Source organism: Paramormyrops kingsleyae, chromosome 2 (genome assembly GCF_048594095.1).
Source record: "Paramormyrops kingsleyae isolate MSU_618 chromosome 2, PKINGS_0.4, whole genome shotgun sequence".
NCBI lineage: Eukaryota > Metazoa > Chordata > Actinopteri > Osteoglossiformes > Mormyridae > Paramormyrops > Paramormyrops kingsleyae.
In genome coordinates, this window is record NC_132798.1 from 13,730,436 (window position 1) to 13,753,668 (window position 23,233).

General features: G+C 39.2%; 1 protein-coding gene across 1 annotated transcript in view; it reads right to left on the reverse strand.

Moving 5' to 3' along the window:
• The window catches only part of LOC111856541 (matrix metalloproteinase-17-like), a 49,530-nt gene that overhangs the window by 19,800 nt on the left and 6,497 nt on the right, over nucleotides 1-23,233 (reverse strand). The window lies entirely within an intron of this gene.

Here is a 23,233-nt window from a genome sequence, read left to right on the forward strand (position 1 = left end):
GATGCATGGATGGATGGAATTCCTGTTTCTGGTACCATGAGAGCAGTGGTGTCATAGGAAGGAGTTTGACATTGAAGGGGACCACATTATCCCAGCATTGGGGGGGGGGGGGGTGAGGTTGTGTTTTGTGACACTGCAATGGGCACATATGCAATAGTTACATTGTGAAAGGATGCGACTAGTGTTAAAATAAAGATTTCATAATTTAAAATAAGATTAACACTGTTTAGGGTGCAGTTTCACAGATAAACATTACTAAAAAAGTAACTGATCCATATTGTAAAATGATTTTGTATGACATAGGACTACAGTCTTTACTAGGTATACGTTTCATCCTTGTGCTCTGTAAACTGGCCTTAGTAATGCATGGATTCATATTAAAGATGAGGAGTGCATTCTTAATTTCTCTGTTCAATCTGTATCATAACAGAAATATAGCAAAAGGGCCCCGTTATGAATGGTGATCGCAAAACCACAAAATATGCAATACTTACATTCTTGACCAGAAAGCAAGCAAGTTGTATGATAGTTTGACAAACAAATTATACCTAATTATAACTAGATATTCTGCTACATAGCATTGTCATTGTTGGAGAATTTTATTATTTGCATCAGTCAAGAAAAAATGAAATGTACAGAATAAGTTAAATGTTTGTTTGTTGGATTCTGTATGACAGTAAACACTGCATGAGAGTCCTGAAATTTGCAGAGTAGTTGTATCAGTGGGGAGTGTAGGAAGCGCCTCAGTGATATTTACATGCAAGGCTTTGCTTTTTCCTGTTTGCTTGTTCCAGTTAGATATACAGTAGAGCATATAAGGTCAGCACCGCTTCATCGCTTATCTACTCTGTCCTGTTGTTAATTAACTTTGACGTTCAGAACAATTGCTGAGCTGCACATTGCTGCCCCTGCCTTACTCAAAGTCCTCAGACTAGCAGTGCTCTGTCACCTCAAAGATCTTCTATTCATTTTTGGACTCTTATTTGGTCTCCTGTTATGGATTTCTTGTAAAATGATCCAGTTGATATCCATTCACATCTAATAACTTAAATACAATATTCTGTAGAAAAGGTAAGAATAATCTTGAGCAACTTGCTTAAAGAAAGTTGTGTTTGTGATTTGTTGTTATTGGGAAACCACACAAACGAGGATTCTGCAGACCTATAAGATGAACTATAGGTCCCGTGATTAAGCTGCTCATATCCTGTGGCATTTCCAGTGTTTTATTGCCCGACTCCCTACATGGGTAACATATACAGGAAAAAGTCATGCTTGGATCTTTATTTTTCCAAAAATCACAAACTTCTAAGCTGAACTTACATGTAGAAAAATCCTTTGAGTTGTCTTATTGGCCCATTAGGGAATGACTTGATGATCTTAAGAAAGATAACTGGAGCAGTGGGGGACTTGACCAGAACTACCGTTTAGCAGAAGATTGGCAGCTTTAACCTTCCTATGGTGTTACGGTTGGTACCAAACTGTTTGTAAGTTTAAAAGCATAAAAGCACCACATAAATTTGTATACTGCATCTGGAACCTCTATTTAAACAAACAAACAAAAAACAATCACTAGGCGAGGCATGCCCAGACATGTAAGGCAAGATAAGACCAATTCAGTTTATTTATATAATTGTCGAGGTTTATTTTACCATTATTTTTGTATTGAAAATGAGAGGTATGCTGTCAAAAGAAAGGTCTATAAAGCCACACCAAAAATATTAAAACCAATCTTTTCATGGATAAGGAAGCTTACCAAGGTAACCAAGAGGTAAATTGGATGATAAATAATTGTTTTGAGGGTATTTTATGGCTGATTTAATATACGGGTGAGCACCGAGCCGTCTAACTTAAGAGATAGGAACAGAAAACTAACACAGAACGAAGATTAAATTAGCAACATGAGCTGATGGAAAGAAAAAAATGCAACAGATGTTTTCCTGACCACTCAGACAGAAATGATTGAGCATGAGAACTTTGTGGAGATGCCCGCTGATAACTGATGGGAAAATAATCATTGCAAGGAGGTGTGAGATATGATAAATAACAGATAAGAATAAAACTATTTGCGATTAACCCCAAGACATGATTTCCAGACAGATAAAAACAAACTGTGCTACACATTCCACCTTTACTACAAACATACAAAAGTGTTATGGCGTGGCATGATAGAGGAAGGATGATTCACGCTGCACCTCACAGCAAACAGAGGACTTAATTAACTAAACAGAACAGAAAGGGGAAACCACAAAATAAGGGACCACGCAGGAAAAATAAGAACCAACTAAAAGTAACCATAAAGTCCCCTGTTTGCTGTGAGCTGTAACATGGATAGTCCTTCCTTTATCATGCTCCACCGTAAAAGGAACAGAACAAGAACAGGCACTTACTGTAAATACACACAGACAACAAGGCTAACAAAGGGCAGGTATGGACCATAACCAAATCAACCAATCAGGACAGGCGTGGGGCAACAAGAAACAGGTGTAATAAGTTTGCACTACTGTAGTAGTGCAGTACTAAGTACTAAGGGCTTACCAAACTATTGAGGAGAGACTAGGAACCAAAGCAGAACATAATTCAACAAGGCACGGACAGGGAAGACTTTAAACAGGGACACAAAGCAAAGATAAAGATAAATGATACCAAAAGCTAATGATAAAATAAACCTAATAAATTAAACAACAGGGAAGCAGGCCAGCTTTGAAATCATGACTGCAGAGGTATCAGCTTCTAAACCACTCAATAAACCCCTTGAGGTATGTGGTGGCCTACAAGGTAGAGGGAACAGCATGGCTAACGACACCTGCTGGCATAATGGAGACAAAACAAATGTGACAGAGCCAGATGTGCCACCCCCCCGCCCAACACATAAGTAGAAGCATTGTGTGCTCAGCTCTGGGATCAACTCATTGGTGTGCAAATTTTGACAGGCATCAACAGCAATCCAACAATGTGTAGCGTGGTCATATCAGACCATGACTGTTGTCTGAGATTCAAATCCACAAATAAGATCTTTAACCAAGGCTGGATCCAGGCATAGGAAACTAGGCAGCTGTATAGAGCCTGACTGGCATAAGGGGGCTCAGTCAAAGTCAATATATATACTGAACATGGCTGACTCTAGCCATATGCAGAATTGGTAATTGCCATGGCCGTGGAATTATTTGCACTACAGATGTAGTGAGGATCATCAGTTCATTAGTTTCTTAGGTAGCCACAAGTATTTTTAAAAAGGAGGTGTTATAGCAAATCAACACAGAGACTGTGTAACAGCATGGAAATTGACTTGCAACGTCCAAAGAACGGGGAAGTAATCAAACACTACACAGTGCACAAAAAACTTGGAAGTTGTGAGCACCCAGATGAAAAGCTTTGGTTTTAAAAACCTATATAGTCTTCTTGGCTATTTTAAGAAGAAAACTCAAGGTAAATCACTGGACATGGGTATTCAATTCAGTTCAAATAGGCTTGCAGTATTAGGGACTTTTAAATCGAAGTACCGAAACCTGGTCCTTGGTTACAAGTTCCTGGGCTGTCTGGACCAGGAACTTATGTAGCTACTGGCCACTTTCATGTGAAAGTGAACCAAACTAGGACCTTTATGCTAAATAAGCTTGGGAGAAAAGTTCATAGGTTAAACTTCACACATACTGTAATTCAAAACTAGACTGCCACCCCAAATCAATGCAGGATAAACAAGTTGTTTAAAGTTATTTGTTTGGGGGGGGGGACTCAAAACTTTTTATTTTTATTTTTTCCATATGACTCGCCACATTCATATTTCATTCCAATCCAATTCCAATCCAATTCTTGCCCCGCCCAACAATCAAGAATACATTGGCTGCATCCTCGCTGAATGGGACGAATCCCATGATTCATTCTGCCCCAAAGTTGTTCTTGAAAGGCAAGATAGTAAGACCGGTCTTGCCAAGACCGCAAGTATGATCTTTGCATTTTTGTTATTGAGAAACACACCTACTCTAGAGTAGGTACTAAAAAAGGGGTCCCAGATCTGTGATGTGAACACACCAAAAGTTTCTGGTTCTGAAAAAAGGTTCTGGTTCCTGAAATAACTTCTTATGATGTGAAAGCACCCCTTGACATGACCATGAGAAACAGTATTGCCAAAGCACACTTGAGGAACAAAACACAAGCATATACTGTATGCTATATATGAATAAGAAAGGAAAAAAATGTTTTCTTGGATATAGTCTTAATATCTACATAAATTTGTGCTGTCCAGAGACCGCAAACAGCACAGTCAGTGCAGGCAGTGATGTTTAGGATGAGCTGCTGTAGTCAGCTGAGGCAGGATCCACTGGAGAAAATGGTATTTGTGTGTGTGTGTGTGTGTGTGTGTGTGTGTGAGAGAGAGAGAGAGAGAGAGAGAGAGAGAAACTTGAAAGTGGTATTTATATGATCATATATCCATCTATCCATTTACTGCACCTGCTTGTTGTATTCATGGTTGTGGAGGTCCGGAGCCTCTTCCGGAGGCAAGAGGCGCAAGGCAGGGAATAACCCAGGATGGGATGACCATTTCGACCTTCTGGAATGGAATATCATCTGAGATTTTGGATATTGTAATATAATAATGTAGAATAAAATTTGTGTCTTTGTGGTCCTAAAGGTAAGAATTTTTATTTTGATAATCTGATGATTAATTATACTAGTGATATTTAATAGCCAATGGTTGAATGCCTCAGTTTCCTTGATCATTACATTTGTGTTGATAATAACTTATGTGTTTCATATAAAAACAAGCCCCAGGCAAACTTGACTTAGCACCTGATCTTTTCAATACCTACAAATGCCCCTGGGAGGGGCTCCCAAACAAAGCCTTGCAAGTCACTGTTGCCAGTCACAGAAGCATGCTTTAAACAGTGTAGTTATACTAAAACAATTATACACCGTCATGCATCTTGGTTCTTTCCAGTTGTTTTCAAATACAGTGAATTTCCTGTCATGCTGTCCTGTCTGCTGCATCTGACTGTGAGCCTGACAGCCCAGTCAAGTCCAGCATTTCTCATTATTCTGCTTGTTTTAAAATTTAACAACTTTTTATCTTTCTTGACAGACAGAAAAACCCTGCAGCAGAACCTATTGGAGCACAGACGTTAGTGGAATATAAGATGCCCAACACTAATGTCACTCAAATAATGGGCAAATTATTGGTACTTTCTCCTCTAGCTCAGTGTCTCTCAACATGGTCCACATTTTTGCTCCCTCCCAGCTCCCTGCACACCAGTACCAGGTATTCTGTGTTCATTATTATTGTTCGGCTCCGATGTTCTGGAAGCTGAGAGGGAGCAAAAACATGTGTTTGGGAGCCACCTAGGACTGTGCTTTAGCTCAGTTACATTAGAACTTTCCTTTTGCAGGGCTGGGTAACACATGGGGAGATGTGTGTTATTCCTGACTCAACTTTATGCAACATGTTATCTGCTGAAATATCCAACATAGAATAAGGAAGAAATGAGTGTAGCCCCAAATTTGGCCAACACCCCCCCCCCCACCCCCCCCACTGCCAGGATGAGAACCTACCTGGAGAGATAAATTAGAATCAGACAGAAATTGGCCAGAGGACAGACTTTAATCAGATAATGAGAACCAGCAAACAGGACTCAGGAATCAGCCAGAATACAAGACGTTTGTAAACAAGGAGCTAGGAAACACAACATAGACTACAAACAGGAAACTGAAACTTTGACTAACGGTAGACTTGCACATGTTTTCTCAGGGTAGCCAACCCCATGTTTTTGATGAAACATCAAACAAAACCAAGTCCTGAGCTAAACTCACTGCTCAGATTAAACAGGACCCTGGACCTGGTGTTTCCTGGCTGAGGCAAATTCACAAATTCCATCCTTGTCTTCTGGGCCAAGGTGTCTGTGTCTGTGGTAGTACGGTCACAGGCCTAACGCTCCAATGCTTCAAAGCACTGCAGATACTTACAGAAAATGTTGTGCATATTTTAAAAGCACCAGACTGCATACAAATACTTCTCCCCAATGCAAATGTTATGCCATTTTAGCATGTGTCAGGGGGTTGCAAACAAGGGCATTTGCACCAAAGCACCAATATACCGTCTGTGTGTGTTTATATATGTGTCTATAGATATAGTCTACATACTGTTTGTGTGTTTGTGTGTGTGTGTCTGTATATGTATAAACTCTCTAATGCCCACTGTACAGGAAGCACAGAGACACTTTACCCTTATCACTTTTTAATACTGGGCTGAACTCAGTGCCTGAAAGAATCAGTGTATGATTAATGTGGACTATGTAGTCAGCCATCAAATACTGAGATTAAACTCACAGGCGAATACAGAAAGAAACAGAAACTGCAAAAGTAATTTTTCGAAAACCCAAGATAGTCGTGTAACTACACAGCTTGGCTACAAAACAAATGCATTGTTAAAAAACAAACAGAGTCACACTCTACCTGGCAGTGTTAGGCAAAAAGTTACTGGGTTTAGACCAGATTCTGCATAGTTTTTCGCTGAATCTGGCATCATGCTGCGTCGCTTGACTCTTCCTCCCATGACGACTTCTAGCACACATGATTATGGCTTACATTACGCGATAGCCTGCAGTAATTGTCACATAATTATCCAAATAAAGTAATCAAGAGCTGAGGTTCAGTCAAAATGAGTGCGCTCAGTGATTAGGGCATCATGGTTCATGACCCATGGTTTTGTAAAAGAATGCATTTACACTCTGCACCCAAGAAGGATCACTGTGCATGCAGCCGTACATTTATCTTGGCATTTCATTAAATGAACTGAAATTCCCCTAATTGCACTGCTTTAGCGGCTTTTCTCTGGGATTTTTACAATCTCTCCCACTGACTGCAGTGCTGCACACGTGCAGTCGATAAGCCACGAGCGGACTGCATAGCTCTATGAACATGCTGGGAGGCTTTATCTGATGAATTTGCCTCCATCCTCCTCAGTTCTGTGGTACTGCGACTTGTTACACTGAAAGCAGAAGCTGCATTTTACTTCAATAAGAACCGTTATAATCCTTTATCCCACCCTGCACTCTATTCCATACATCAATCCATACCTATATATACTTCTGTGGGAAATTCCCTCTCTCTTTGGACAATAGCATCATTCTATTCCACTTAAATTCAAATGACAGGATGACCACCAGAATAGCTGTTGGTACCTTTCATGATACTGATTTTAGATGCTAGAACACTTAGCACTCTGTTAACAGGACAAAACTGGACATTTGTCTTCCTTTTATATTAAATGTTTTGTATAATGTACTTTCCTCTGAATTCAAGACTCCATCATCACAATGAATGCCATTAAGTGTTTTTTTTTTTTTGGCTACAAGTGCATAAACATTTAAAGTTGTTGTCTGCAAATGCTGTTCAGAGTATTGGACACTCACAATAATCATCAATATTTAAGCAGACTTTTACGCTATAATGTGCCAGGTGAATCCCACCTACAATAAGCAGCCATAAACGACGAGAACATCGCGGACCAAAATCCAATAAAGAAGCCTTCAATCTGTTAGCCATTCTCACAAAAACTGGGATATTCTCTCCCCCTCCTTCTTCTCCATGCATGGCACAAAGGACTAAAGTGAGACACAATGGGAAAGAAAAAAATCACAGAATGAACCCCTCTTGCTGCATTACTTGAAAGGGACAGCTCTGTCCTAGAGTTCGACAGTAGGCTTGGCAAAATGAAGAGGGAAAATGACAGCACAGAGACAGCTGTGTGTCTATTGTAGCCTGTTCGACAGTCTTCAGTTTGTGAGAGGACATCAAGCTGCAGTTTTTACTGTAGCAAGTTAACAGGGCCAGCTGAACTGAAGCCAGGAAATAGTATGGATGGAACGGCCGCCAAAATGGCTGCTGTGAGCCTAGTGGAAGCAGAAGGAGCTCAGGGCAGAGCCGATGTTTATTCGGATCATGGCTCTGAGCCCTTAATGGCCTTATTGGCCAATATCAATGTTCTGAATCTGATTTGACAGGAGACTTTGATTGCCAGCCAGGGGAGAAGCTCTAGGAAGAGACTGGTATGGATTCATCTAATTTAGCATTCAAAGCACAGCTATGAGTACATCACAACGGACCTCCTGGGGTACAATTAATCATCCAATAAATGGCTGTCCGTAAGAACAGAGGCGGTGCAATCTGGCGTAAAAGTGAACAAAACCTTCCATGCTTGTCTGAGTTTCATCTTTATTGTATTCCTTCGCGTAACAAACACACAAAGCTGTACATGAAAGCAGAAACCTCCGGCCACCGTTGTACTCTCAGTAAGGCAGTCGGTGGAAACTTAATGTCGGTAACTCATAATGAACCCCGAAAAATACTGGATTCCTATGTTTGTTAAACACTGAGCATATGCGTATTTGTTTTTGTCTTGACTGCCTGAGCTCTGGAATGTTCTGCTACAAAAAGGGGGGGGGGGAATTATGCAGGAAGACAGGTAAGCTGAGCTGTTTTTTGTCGTTGTTTCTGTGAATCATTGGCAATATGAGCAGTTAAAAGCATTGCAATCTGACAAACAAGCACATGACAGAGCAACGAATGACTGGGGTAAAATGTGGTGGAAATGGGGTCTGAACCACAGAAGAACTGAACAAATGTCTTATGAAGCAGTATCTGGTTTCCTTTCCTCCTGAAAAGGGGAACAGACAGGTATCACACCGCAACAAAAACACGGCAGTGACAGTAGACAGCATTTCAATAGACACTCTTCATGCTTTGAGACAGTATAGTTCTGTTTGGATGCTGATACTTGAGTTTGCTTAATTCTTAGGGCATCATTACATTTAGCATGGAATCAATCCTCTGTAATTAGCTGAAGGGCAGGCAGTGATCATTGACTGGTTTTGTAGGGGGAACATCTCATAGAGGAACAGAGCGAGTGTTTGTGTCTCATTGTCAAAAAACTTTTTCCATTTTAATTTGATTATAGTTTTAATAATGATTTAATTTAATTAAAAAATAATAGTTTAAATTATTAAATATCTAAATCCCTAACCTGGTTTTTCAATAAATAAAAACATTAAAAACTGGTGTGCAGCACAACTAAAAGCATTAAAAGCAAACATACATAGGGAAATAACTGCTATGACTTGATGATAAATAAAGTTCATAGTTTGATTTTTTTTAAATGATGTGTGAAATCAAAGAAGCGTGCAGTAGAATTTCAGTCTGCACTGAATGTGTTGCAAATTGTCCGCCTTGAATAATTTTGTTAATAAATATTGTTTAAAAAGACATGGAAAAAGAAAGTGCCAGGAGTTTGTCATGGCATTTAGTGGAAAAGTAAATATCACACCTGTGTAACTAAGAAATGCTAAACTGCTGAGAGACCAGTCAGCCTGCGCCTGCCGCTGATGTGTCAGGAAAATGTGTTTCTCACAGATACCCCCACGGAAGAGTGGCAGGCTTGTCTGCCTCCCGTTTCCCCCTTTATGCTCTATTTCTGCTGAGCAAAACTGACGAATGACACTTCCAAAGTAAAAGCATGAACTGATAGGTGTGTGTGGCTTTGGACAAATATGCTGACTGAGATACTATGCAGTGCGAGTTCTGAGATTCTGGATGCGGCTCTGCAGGAGCGTGCTGCCCTCTACCCTCCCACACTACAAAACAACAGGAGGGGTAATTATATGAATGTTTGCGGGGAAAAAAGAAACATCTACCTGAGACATTTTGGTCGAGTACTCGGTTCACTGTGAATTCAGTGAAACACAACTCCTCACCACAGTATTCTCTACTTACTCATCATTACTCTTAGATTATGTCCGTTTATATCCCCAGTGATCCCCGTCAAAATAGTATTCTAGCGTTTTTTATTCTGTCTGACAGCATTACTGAATTACAAAGACAACAGACTGCTAGTAGGTTTCTAACAAAAAAACCTATTTGAATCTGAAATCCAGTCCAAATGTCCATATGGCTGCATCAATTCAAAACCACCAATTTGGCTCAAATTTTGAATGAAATCATGCAAAAACTGACACAGCCACCAAAAATCAATACAACTCTCGTATTGCAATTACTACACGCAATTGTAATATATTTTTTCATGTAAAGATCATATGATCAACTTACCTAGAATCTCAGAGGAGCAACATAAATACTGTAACTTTTTACATTTTCTTTAAAAAGCAAGACACTTCAATCACCTGAAATGGATACACCCTATCCAATCAGCTGAATCAAACCAGAGATTTGAGAGGTGTATCATGTCATTTGAGAGGAAGTGACATACACTGCCATTACACTCCTTCTGGTAACAGTACACCCCAGAAAGGGTATCGTAGATGGAAAAATGGATGAGGAGCTACGATGCTGTAAGCAGCCGCTGTCATCAAGCTGTAGTGGTTTGTGTCTTGCTTGAAGTGTCTTCAAAATGTTATATCTAATGGATATTTAACAATAGAAACTTGCCTCCTGAATTTTTTCAGTCACTCGCAATTTTCGCACAATTAACTCAATCCTTATCTTACTGTATATTAATGTATGGTGGCATAAATGGTGCAATCCATTACTGAAAAAGTTAAAGAAAAACTTGGTGAAAAATTGCTGAGTAAGATCATAGTTGTAGTAATGTGCTCTAATTCATCCTAGTAAAATAGTACAAAGAGCAAACGAATGAGAATAAATTGTAAATAGGGCCATTGCCACTCATAATTAAATTAAACTGACCCACTACAGACAAAACTGTATATTGTTCAATATTTGCTCCTTGTTTCTTTTCATGAAGAGTTGTGCTAATTCTTGTGTACAGTCTCCAGCTTTCTCCAGCGACTCTCTGGTTAGATCTTGTTAAGTTTAGATGCATTAGATGAACATCTATGGGACTAATGTCCCAAATTACAAGAGTAGAGTCTGCCACAGTCCTATGGCAATTGATTTGCATCAATGTCCACGCATAAACACTTACATGAAATTACACTTGCGTGCATATATTGTAATTGCTTTTGTAACTGAATCCAAAGCAGTTCATATGGATCAACATTCAGCAGTCTCCAGATGTTTAAAACGTAATTACAAAGCATCAACTTCAACCTTGTCACATTTTATTCAATGTTCCATAATTACTTATATTTCATTACTCATTGGAATAAGATTATGTTTTTTTATTGTGGAGGGAATAAAAAATAAAATGGAATTAATTATGGTTTACTTGGCAATTATATGCACTCAGTTGTCAGTTTATTAGGTACACCTGCTCATTAAGGAATACAGCCTAATCAAACAAAGAGAACCAGGTGGCTGCTGCTGAATATATACAGCATGTGGACAAGAGGGTGAAGAGGTTGAGTTACTGTGCATCTATGAATTCGAAAGGCCAAGACCCCTGATTTAAGTGATTTTAAATCTGTAATGATTTCTGGTGCCAGATGTAGTGGTTCCAGCATCTCTGAAATAGCCATCTTCTGTGATTGTTACACACTACAGTGTTTGGAGTTTACAGAGATTGGTACAATAAAAGAAAAGCATCCAGTCAGGGGCAGTTCTGTTACAAAGGCACCTTTTTAATCAGAGAGGTCAGAGGAGAATGGCCAGACTTGATGAAGGTGAGGGGAAGGCCACAATGCAAAAAATAAAAGCTCGGTAAAACAATCGTGTGCCAAAAGGCATTGATTAATGCATAACTTGTCAACCCTTGACATGGTTCTGGAGGCAAAAGGGGGTCCTATCTGATACCATGCAGGGACACCTAAATCTGAATGTGTGTGTGTGTGATTGCAATTTCATTGAAAGGGACTACTTAAGTCCTTTATAACACATCTGTATGCAGTACACATACAATAAGCTTAATATGCAATTACACTAGCAATTCTTTGAAATAATAAAAAGCTTACTAATGTGTCTTGAAGGTTTAGGTAGGGTCATTGTCTAAAGCCCAGCTCGTACTTCACTTCTCCACGTGTGCTTTCATGCACTTTCAGGCTGGACATGGATGTCAGTGAAGCAGCTTGTGTTCATACTACATTTGACTGCAGAGGTGGACGGCTGCGGTCAGCGCTACATACAGCCAGGATATTACATCCACCCAGGACAGATGTATTGCAACACACACAAATATAAGCAGTGTAATGAAACTGGTAAATTAATATAAACAGTATTAAAGTTATTAGTCATGGCTTGGGCGGTATTACATTAAAAAGTCATACTGCGGTATTTTGAAATCCTTACGAAATCCCCACACCCCCCATCCCCTACCCAGCAATTTTTATCGACAAGATTTAAAAATGATGGAATAGTGCTGCTTTTTAAAAATACTGTATACCTCGTTATAATGTCTGGACAGTATGAAAGTTTACTTTTGCCTGTACCTCTGACCCTCCTCATATAACTGCTCACCCTGGCTACTACAACAACAAGTATTCTTCCTCTATTTTTTCGTCATTGACCGCTGATCTGTGAAAGTCCACGCTGCCACCTACTGGAAATACCTAATCAATTATCTTGCACATAGGTGGTCAATGCCCATTGATGCACAAGGTTTCCGCTAGACATACAAATCGGGACTACATGTGCAGTCGTCCACAGCCAACCCCTGATGGCAAAATTTACATTACGCTCCCTCATCCACAAAAGTGAAGTATGAATTGGCATTAAGGCATTGCACTTTCAGTTAGAGGACATGCCACCAAATAGCACAGCTGTACAATGTAAGAAAGGGAACAGTAGTTTCTTTTGGGTCTGGGTGTAAATGGCCAACAGTTTGGGTTTAAGCTCTTGCACATTACATAAGAGATATACAGCTTCGCCTCAAACAACAAAAAAAGGTTTCCATAATCCTCAGAATCTCAAACCACTCATCTGCTATGTCATTTTCAATTATACACAACGTTAAATGTCCAGTATATGGTCATCTTTTTACTGAACTTTAGTAACTTTTATTGCAATACGAATAATTCACTGATGACTAGAAGGAGCGTTTCTTGTTGTATGTTCCTAGGCAGCAATGATTAACCTATTCAACCTTCAGGATGTTTTATTAGCCATGTGTAACTTGTCCAGTCACAGTGAGTACAAGGAACTTGTTCAACGTTATATACCAGTTAGTTCTGACCAAAAAATCTGATTGGACAAGAAGCATTCTGTGAGTGCTCTTATCAGAGGATAATTGCACTCAGAACATTCAGTGCACTGCATTCATAATGCATTCATAGAACATTCATAAGCAGCATGCAAGTACACCATAACATCCTAATATTCCTTAACAGGTTTAATATACATTAATAACAAACATTACATGAATATACAATTATAATGTTTGTTATTATTATATAATGTTTGTTATTAATGTAATATAAAAGCATTATGAAGGTGCAGTTAATGTAAAGTGTTACCAAATAATCAAGCAAAGTATTATCTGTTGTGGCTTATTAGTGTTAACTTATAAATGCTACTCGATTAACTGTTGTATAAAAGCAAAACCATATGAGAAGTAGTGCAATTGTACTGCAGTATATCACGGCTGTGACTATCTTCGGCACTTGGCCTGTGGCCTCGTGCCTACAACCAAATCACAGCCGTGATAAATCAGAGTATAACAGCACGACTTTGAGTATGTTATTGCATAAATAGTTGCTGTTTTCAGCATTACAGTCAAATGAAATCTTGATCCAAGAAAGTCCACCAGAAAATTTAATTTTTATTTTGTATATCTCAATCTCTTAAATTCCATGAGTTTAACTTGGATTAATTAACTTTTTTATTATTATTACTTTTCTGCCTTTAAATCTCTCATTAAGTTTTGGATACATATTGCATAGGGCTAGAATGGGATTAGCGTAATCATCTCTTAAAACTTAGATTAGACTACAAGTGTGAATCTGTCTGCTGGCTCTGAATGATACATGAAATTACAAATTAGGAAATTTAAAGTGATAAAAAGAACAGACTGAAAGGTGAATAACATGACCACCAGTTAATAAGCTTCATATATCATTATTAAATACCTCATTAATTTGGTCTCACAAGGAAAAAAAACACTGTCGGGTTTGTCATTATTTCTGACTTTACAGCTAATTAGAAGATTCTCAGTGCTGTTTTTCAAAACTTGTTCACAGTTCAAAGGAATTAAGTCATGGAGCCGAAAACATGTTTTTGCTTAATTTTATTTGATGAAGTATGAAGAATTTCCCCTTAGGATCAATAAAGTATGTCTATCTGAAAAATATAAGAAACAAATGAAATGGGTCACGGTAATTGACCTGTATACCTTAGCAGTTTAAAAAACAGTCCTTAACGAACCAATCTTATATGACCAATTCCAAGACCTCCAAACTCACTATAAACTTTATTCCAGTTGGAAATGGGGGTCATTCATATTGGAGTGTGAGACAGACTGATGGGACAAACACCATTTATTTAGAAAAATGAGGGAATATTTTCTAGCAGATTAGCCCATTTAGATAAACTGAACTCTGAAAACTCCCCCTTAGTGTTAATTGCTAGTCGTATTGGACTGGTCTTAATCTGTTCGCTTGTTGTGAGGTATTATTGACTATGATGATATACTGAGCATTCTGCAACCCTGCTTTCTCTCAAATGCCTCCCTCTCCTCTTTCTCTCCCTGATCCCCCCCAAGTCCCATAAGTGATGTTCTGCTCCCTCTCTCTAAACGACTGTGTCCATACAGTATATTGGTGTATATAGTAACAAGCAGGCCAAACGATGCAGGAAGTCACAGTTTAGTTGAGAGTTGAATGTGGTCAGTTCAAGTGCAGCAAAGGCCTCGCTGTTTTCCAGTATGTTTTATTTCCATTTGCCTAACTGGTTTGCAGCATACAGGTTTTCACTGAATGATTAATTGCAGATTAATCATGATGTTGGATTAATCCGCGTTAACGAGGATTAATCCAACATCATGATTAATCTGCAATTAACGCAAAATCCCTGAAATGTCTCTGTCAACCCATTTCGGGCAGTCTTAGTGCGTTCCATTTGCCCTCGGAACTCGTATTCCGAGTCGGATTCCGGAGTTTTGAAGCCGGAAGTGAGAACATGCGCGCTCCTGTTTCTCGGAGATCCGAGAAATATCTCGGAGCAGCACAGAGGATCCCGAGTTCAGAATCTGAGATGGCTGCGCCTTTTATCAACAGAAGGGAAAGTTGTAGTTTTATACTGTTTAAGCACTACTTCTCATTTGTGGCTCATGAAATCGGTCGCACACACTATACGGTCCAACTTATCTGTGGACGTGTTGCTATGGAGTTTTATACATTAAGCACCGTGCGTAATGTGTAATCAACTGATATTGCTAACAATATGGCAATTAACCGGGCTAGAATTGGATTTCATGATTAGTCAGATTATTTATCGGATTTACGGTAGTTTGGGCTAATTGTAAGTGAAAGAACATAAATACCATTTAAACTGAGGTACCTTAAATACGACAAGTTGTCCGGCTAAGCAGAAAATCTTGCTTTTTGATATGGGTCCATGGTATTGCACTTCTGTGGCAGATGGAATGCATCCGACTCGTGTTCAAGATGTTCAATACACATGTTAAGTGCATATATATTCCCTTTTTTCATGCAAAATGAATTGTGATTAATATAGATTAAAAATGAATGATATTTCATTGTGATTAATCTAAATTAATCCACAGCAACCCTGTGATTAATCTGATTAAAAATTGTAATCGTTTGACAGGTATATATACACTCAGCTAAAGGATTATTAGGAACACCTGTTCAATTTCTCATTAATGCAATTATCTAATCAACCAATCACATGGCAGTTGCTTCAATGCATTTAGGGGTGTGGTCTAGGTCAAGACAATCTCCTGAACTCCAAACTGAATGTCAGAATGGGAAAGAAAGGTGATTTAAGCAATTTTGAGCGTGACATGGTTGTTGGTGCCAGACGGGCCGGTCTGAGTATTTCACAATCTGCTCAGTTACTGGTATTTTCACGTACAACCATTTCTAAGGTTTACGAAGAATGGTGTGCAAAGGGAAAACCATCCAGTATGCAGCAGTCCGGTGGGCGAAAATGCTTTGTTGATGCTAGAGGTCAGAGGAGAATGGGCCGACTGATTCAAGCTGATAGAAGAGCAACTTTGACTGAAATAACCACTCGTTACAACCGAGGTACAGTATGCAGCAAAGCATTTGTGAAGCCACAACACGCACAACCTTGAGGCGGATGGGCTACAACAGCAGAAGACCCCACCGGGTACCACTCATCTCCACTACAAATAGGAAAAAGAGGCTACAATTTGCACAAGCTCACCAAAATTGGACAGTTGAAGACTGGAAAAATGTTGCCTGGTCTGATGAGTCTCGATTTCTGTTGAGACATTCAAATGGTAGAGTCAGAATTTGGCGTAAACAGAATGAGAACATGGATCCATCATGCCTTGTTACCACTGTGCAGGCTGGTGGTGGTGGTGTAATGGTGTGGGGGATGATTTCTTGGCACACTTTAGGCCCCTTAGTGCCAATTGGGCATCGTTTAAATGCCACGGCCTACTTGAGCATTGTTTCTGACCATGTCCATCCCTTTATGACCACCATGTACCCATCCTCTGATGGCTACTTCCAGGAGGATAATGCACCATGTCACAAAGCTTGAATCATTTCAAATTGGTTTCTTGAACATGACAATGAGTTCACTGTACTAAAATGGCCCCCACAGTCACCAGATCTCAACCCAATAGAGCATCTTTGGGGTGTGGTGGAACGGGAGCTTCGTGCCCTGGATGTGCATCCCACAAATCTCCATCAACTGCAAGATGCTATCCTATCAATATGGGCCAACATTTCTAAAGAATGCTTTCAGCATCTTGTTGAATCAATGCCACGTAGAATTAAGGCAGTTCTGAAGGCGAAAGGGGGTCAAACACCGTATTAGTATGGTGTTCCTAATAATCCTTTAGGTGAGTGTACAGTATATATATATGAGAAGAAGTGTATTTAAATGCAACACCAATATCCAACAAGCATAATATAAATGACTTTCAGGATGCAATTTGGATTTCGTTTATATGTTTTAACGCTTGCTGGGTGATTTGCTAAGTGTCTCAGTATGTAGCACTGTCTTAATGTTCTGCCCTACTTGTGCGGTTTGCATGTACTGCTCATGATTTGCATGCATTCTGTATGAGACTCATCCAATAGTCCAAAGACGAAGAGTTGAGGTAAATTCAGTGCGTTCCTTTTCAGAGGTGTCTGTACCATTTGATCCAAGCCCGTCCTGGTATCCTAAGGTTTCCCTGCATCGGGTCCTGATGAATGATAAAGGATGAATGTTCCACATGCCCTGAGCTCTGAAGGCTGTACTGGCAGGAGTACTGTCTGTCTTGTTTTCACACAGTGTTATCGAATGCCTTTCAAACCCTGTGTGAGCCTGACAACATAAAGCTCAATAGTCAAAACAGCTGTGAAACCATCTCCGCAGCATGATGAGGTCACAAGCTGCAGCTTCATATTGAATGTTCCTCCTTCCTCCTTCAAACACACAAGTTGTTAATATTCACACTCTTTATTGAAGACAATCTTTAGAAATCACTCCAAAGTTTCTCCCCTAAAAAATCTAAATTATTAGAGATGTCACTTCTGTCGCAATACTAATAAATGAATGACAATAATAGTCATCATATGGTACATAATTCGTGTTTTTCAGCAGGGTTTTCTGATTTAAAGAGCATTTTACTAATTTTAAAAAATATTTTAGGCAGAATCACTGTGCTCTGGTCTGATTTTAAATTGATTGTAAAGACAGAAATAGTAACAACTATGAAGTTGCATAAAATAATCAAAACAAAAGAAGATATGCTTGAGATGAGTCATTAAACCAAACACATAATTATTTTGTTACCTGACTTTGATTTTCTGTTTGGAATTCATTCCAGGAAAATATTTCCCAAAACATCCTTTAACAGCATTCACCAGGTTGATGTGACTTTGCTCTGCATATCAAAAGCTTATTTTTCTGACAAGCATAATGGTTTGTCCTTCATCTGTTCTTTTTCTTCATCCACATTCTTCACTTCTTTTTGTGATCTTTTTACAAACAAAAAAAATACAAACAAGAGATGACCACAAAAAATGTGTACCTAACCCACAAAACAATTGAAATGAAAGGCTATTGTTACAAAGCTTGGCAAGGTCAGATTCGAGAAGTTTTTGTCACTACAAAAGCAAAACTCTTTTTACTGATGTTGTTAAGTAGCTCGGATACTTATCACATTCAAACAGCCAGATCCCTGGGACTACACGGATCTACTGGTTTCAGGTATGAGCTATGAACCATCAGAGAGGCATTAGCTCTTACTACTCACTGCAGTTCCATTAATTACATTCAGGTTGATACTTTGTATCATTACTGGTCTTCCCAAACAACCAACACAAAGCAAAATAGATATATGCTAAATCCATAAACAGAAATCATAAATTGTAGGATAGCAGTGATGACTTTCAGTAAAGATTGCATGAAAAAAATAAAATAAAGTGTTTAAGCATGCTATAACAATATTTATATCTATTTGTGTGATTCGGAAAGGCTCCTTTACACTGATTACATCACCCAACACAAATTGGATTATAAATAGAGCCTCGGAGAAAATTAAGAGACCACTGTATATTTTTAAACAAATCTGCATTTTTAAATGCTGGTTTAATCCTGGTTCTGCTGGCAGAAGGCTACACTGAGCAGCAGGATGCTTCAAGGTTCAAAATTTCTAAGACAGCAGTACATAAGAATAAAGTGAAGCAGGAGACACTGGGAATGACCAGAAACCAGCCCTTATATATATACAGTATATGTAATATATATATATATTAGGGCTGTCAAAATTAACGGGTTAACGCGGATTAATCCATCATCATGATTAATCTGATTAAAATTTTTAACGCAATTAATCCATCTGCAGCGCAGAATGACTGGAAATCCCTGAAATGTCTCTGTCAACTCATTTCGGCCAGTTTTGGTGCGTTCCATTTGCCCTGGGAACTCGTATTCCGAGTCGTATTCCGGAGTTTTGAAGCCGGAAGTGAGAACATGCGCGCTCCCGTTTCTCGGAGATCCGAGAAATATCTCGGAGCAGCACAGAGGATCCCGAGTTCAGAATCTGAGATGGCTGCGCCTTTTATCAACAGAAGGGAAAGTTGTAGTTTTATACTGTTTAAGCACTACTTCTCATTTGTGGCTCATTAAATCGGTTGCACACACTATACCATCCAACTTATCTGTGGACGTGTTGCTACGGAGTTTTATACATTAAGCACCGCGCGTAATGTGTTATCAACTGATATTGCTAACAATATGGCAATTAACCGGGATAGAATTGGATTTCATGATTAGTCAGATTATTTATCGGATTTACGGTAGTTTGGGCTAATTGTAAGTGAATGAAGATAAAGACCATTTAAACTGAGGAATCTTAAATACGACAAGTTGTCCGGCTAAGCAGAAAATCTTGCTTTTTGATATGGGTCCATGGTATTGTGCTTCTGTGGCAGATGGAATGTATCCGACTCGTGTTCAAGATGTTCAATAAACATGTTAACTGCACATATATTCCCTTTTTTCTTGAGTCTGTTTGCTCATGCAAAATGAATTGTGATTAATATAGATTAAAAATGAATATTTAATCGTGATTAATCTAAATTAATCCACAGCAACCCTGTGATTAATCTGATTTAAAAATTAATCGTTTGACAGCACTAATATATATATATATAACATTCACAAATGCATACCCATAAATTGAGAAATGGGTGAAGCAAAAAATTGCGCTGTGAAACAAAAAAATTTCCGCAGCTTTACATTTCCAGTCTGATTGAGTCTGGAGACGCATACATCACATAATACTATTATTACATACAATTTCAGGCATGGCTTGCCTCTGAACATCCTTTACATACCACCACACTTGGAAACCCAGCAGGCCTGAATTGGGGGCTTGCTATTGCCTCCTATGATTATTCCTGATTGGATGCTTGGTGTCAAGCATCATCATGGGGAAGAACAAGGAAGTTACACAATGCAGCTAAAGTTCTGGCCTGAGTTCAAGCCTGAGGTTCACTGACAGCATGTTCTCAAAGCCCCAGCATAAATCACAGACTGGCATATCATCCATCCATCCCTGCCCTTTAATTGACTGGCATCTTGTTTTGGGCTGTTTCCCTTGGCAGGTGCCCTGTGCTGCTTGGGATAGGCTTCAGGCTCCTTAATGATTGTACTGAAAGTGAAAACTTAATATGACATCCAGGCATCTATACTGTATTCACCATAACAACCTGCAAGCTGTCATCGCCTGTCCAGAAGCATCTCATTTTTCATACCCTCGCCCAACCTATAGAAATCCCATCCTTGTGTGATTTATGGGGTGATTTATGTTCGTTATCCTCCTTATTGGGACACTTATGTAAGTATGACCACCTGAAGGAGACAGTGACTTTCCCTGTACGATTGTGTAAGATGGGGGCTTTAAATGTCCCAATAAGGTGACCGGCTCCTTTGGTCCCCTATACCAAATGGCCAATAATGTAGCACTCGTGTTTTGTCTCTCAACCCCAGATCACACATCCATCTTGGTTTCAGATCCCCTTATGCCCACTGTAGCCTATGTCCCTGTCTATTTCCCACGTGCTGAAGTGAAATGGCTGTAATTGTGTAATGTTCTAATCCACTGTTATGTTTAACCTGCACCCTGCGCATCAGACCCAGAGGCATTTTGACAGAAGGAACAAAAAGAAAAGGGACAGAGGATGGTATTTGTACATTGCCTTGGACATAAACACTGGCCAGTTGAATTAATGTAAATGTGGCTCTCTCCTGGTATGGTCTGAGCAGAGCCGTGTCTCACAGTGTTATTAGTGAGACACTGCTATCATGCAGGTGGCTGACGATGAAATGCTTTCACTAAAATCCTCAGCCTGATCCCCCAAACATTGTCCCAGGTTGTTAGCAGGACTGAACTGCACATGATCCACTAACCTGACATGTATGACAACACATGAAGGAAATTAAGGCAGCCAAGAAAATTGTACCTATATACCTCGCGATATTTCCATTCTGTGCATAGATGCCGCAGAAACCACCTGATCAGTATTTATTCATCTCACGGCATGTGAGCTGCACGATGGTGATGCCTTTGTGTTTAAGGGTAGCAATCTGGACCAAAGTGCTGGCTGACGAATGTATTTAGAACAATCTAGCAGAGTGAATAACAAGTTAAGGCTAGTCAAAAAAAAATATATATATATTAATCAGAGACCAAATGTCCTGCAAAAAACAGATTTATGTTGCAGTTATGGCTCTTTCATAAATTCCTCATCCAGTATACACAACTAATTCTGGTCTGCAAATGGACTTAAACCATCCCCCTGGTACCCATTCAGCATCTGCATCCATCTCTTTGTCATTCTTGACTTGGAAGATAAGATGTCCAATGCACAAATCCTTAGTGGAGGGCCACAGAAGGCCCAAACGACACTTAATCTGGATGGACGTTAGAAAGCAGTGCAGAAAAAAGCAGCTGGGATCTGAAAAATTGAAAAAGATTGGAAAAACAAAAGAATGTTTATGGAACGTGTGGGCGCTAGCATTGCAAGATGTCCCTTGTCACACTAGAACCCATGTTATAATGAAAAACCAATAAGGCGTACATCCCTGTGGGAATACATTCAACTGCAACAGATGCAATATATCTTTCCTTATTTCCCCCGATGAGGACGAAGAAAAGTGGAGCTTCTCAAAGAAGGAGCTGCTCACATTGCAGGAGGTTTATGTCTATATCTGCTCATCACAGTAGGAGTTCTGGTATGCGACTCCATGCCACTCAATGAGACCGTTATTGCAGTGTGTCTTGAAGAGTATGAAGTTGCCTCTGTTCATTCCCCCCTGTTTTAACGCCAACCGGTCCTAGCTGGTGTAAAGTAACTCATAGCTGGGGTAATAATCAAGAAAAAAAAAAAAAAAGATTTTTGGCCAATAACCTAAAAACAGACCTTTTTACCCAGCTTTTAATTGCCCTAAAAAAAAAGAAACCAGGGCATGAAAGGGATACTAATGCAGAAATGATCTGAGTCCCAGAAGCACATGCTGCCTGATCATTAGAGTCAACGTGAGGACAAGCAGACTGACAGCAGCTGTCACTCTTGCTGCGTACTCAGTGTCACCTACCAATGTCTATGTCATTTGATGTGGCACAGAACAAAGTGTGAATCTGCAAAGATGATGGCACAGTGTCTCTCTGGTGCTCTCACACACAGTAATCACCAAGTATCCCTACGAATTAAGTGCCTGACGAAGAAGCACTTGTTCTGTAGTCTCTAAGAATTTAATCTTGTCTCAGTCTCACAGACTGTAGATGCAATTGAAAGATCATCCTCTGTCTACTTGTGGTAAATTCATATAAACTGCCCTAATATTATAAATGGAGGAATATGTTGCCACATTGGTAGTAAACCCTGAAAAACAGACTTCAGATCCATCCATTTTCTGCAACTGCTAATCCAATTCAGGATCATGGGGGGTCTGTGCAAGGCAGGGAACAACCCAGGGGAACCAAAGACTTTAACCCTGGTCCCAGAGCGTGAGGTGTGAACAGTGATAACCAGAGTCAAAATCAGAACAGTGCATGCAGTTGTACCTGGCCAATGACGTGAATTCTGATTCTGATTAGGAACCAAAAGGGAGCCAATGTGACATTCTTGAAAAAGGCAAGTAAACAAATATTTGTTTGTGGTAGTGTGTGCATGTGATGAAGAAGCAATCAAACCCAGAAATTCCTAGAGTTACCTGAATGTTTCTAGGTAAATATAATTTTTGGAACTTCAGAGTATTTATAAAAGACACAATGCCACTGAGATTCAACAGAATTTACATAACAACTGTTTATAATATACATTTTTATTGTACTTGTTTACAGTATGTTATTGTTCATCTACACAGGTTCTGTTCAGGGCTGTCACTATGAATTATATCAATGACCGAGTAAACTACAGATTAATCTGATGATTCATCGAGTAATGTTTACAATATAATATAATATAATATAATATAATATAATATAATATAATATAATATAATATAATATAATATAATATAATATAATATAATATAATATAATAGAATAGAATAGAATAGAATAGATACATTGCATTTGGCCAAGGCAGGACCCAACCAAGCATTGCAGGGTCAGACATACTGTACGGTAAATTTCAGGCAGGGGGTTCAAACTCATTTTAGTGAATGGGCCACACTGGAACTTGTC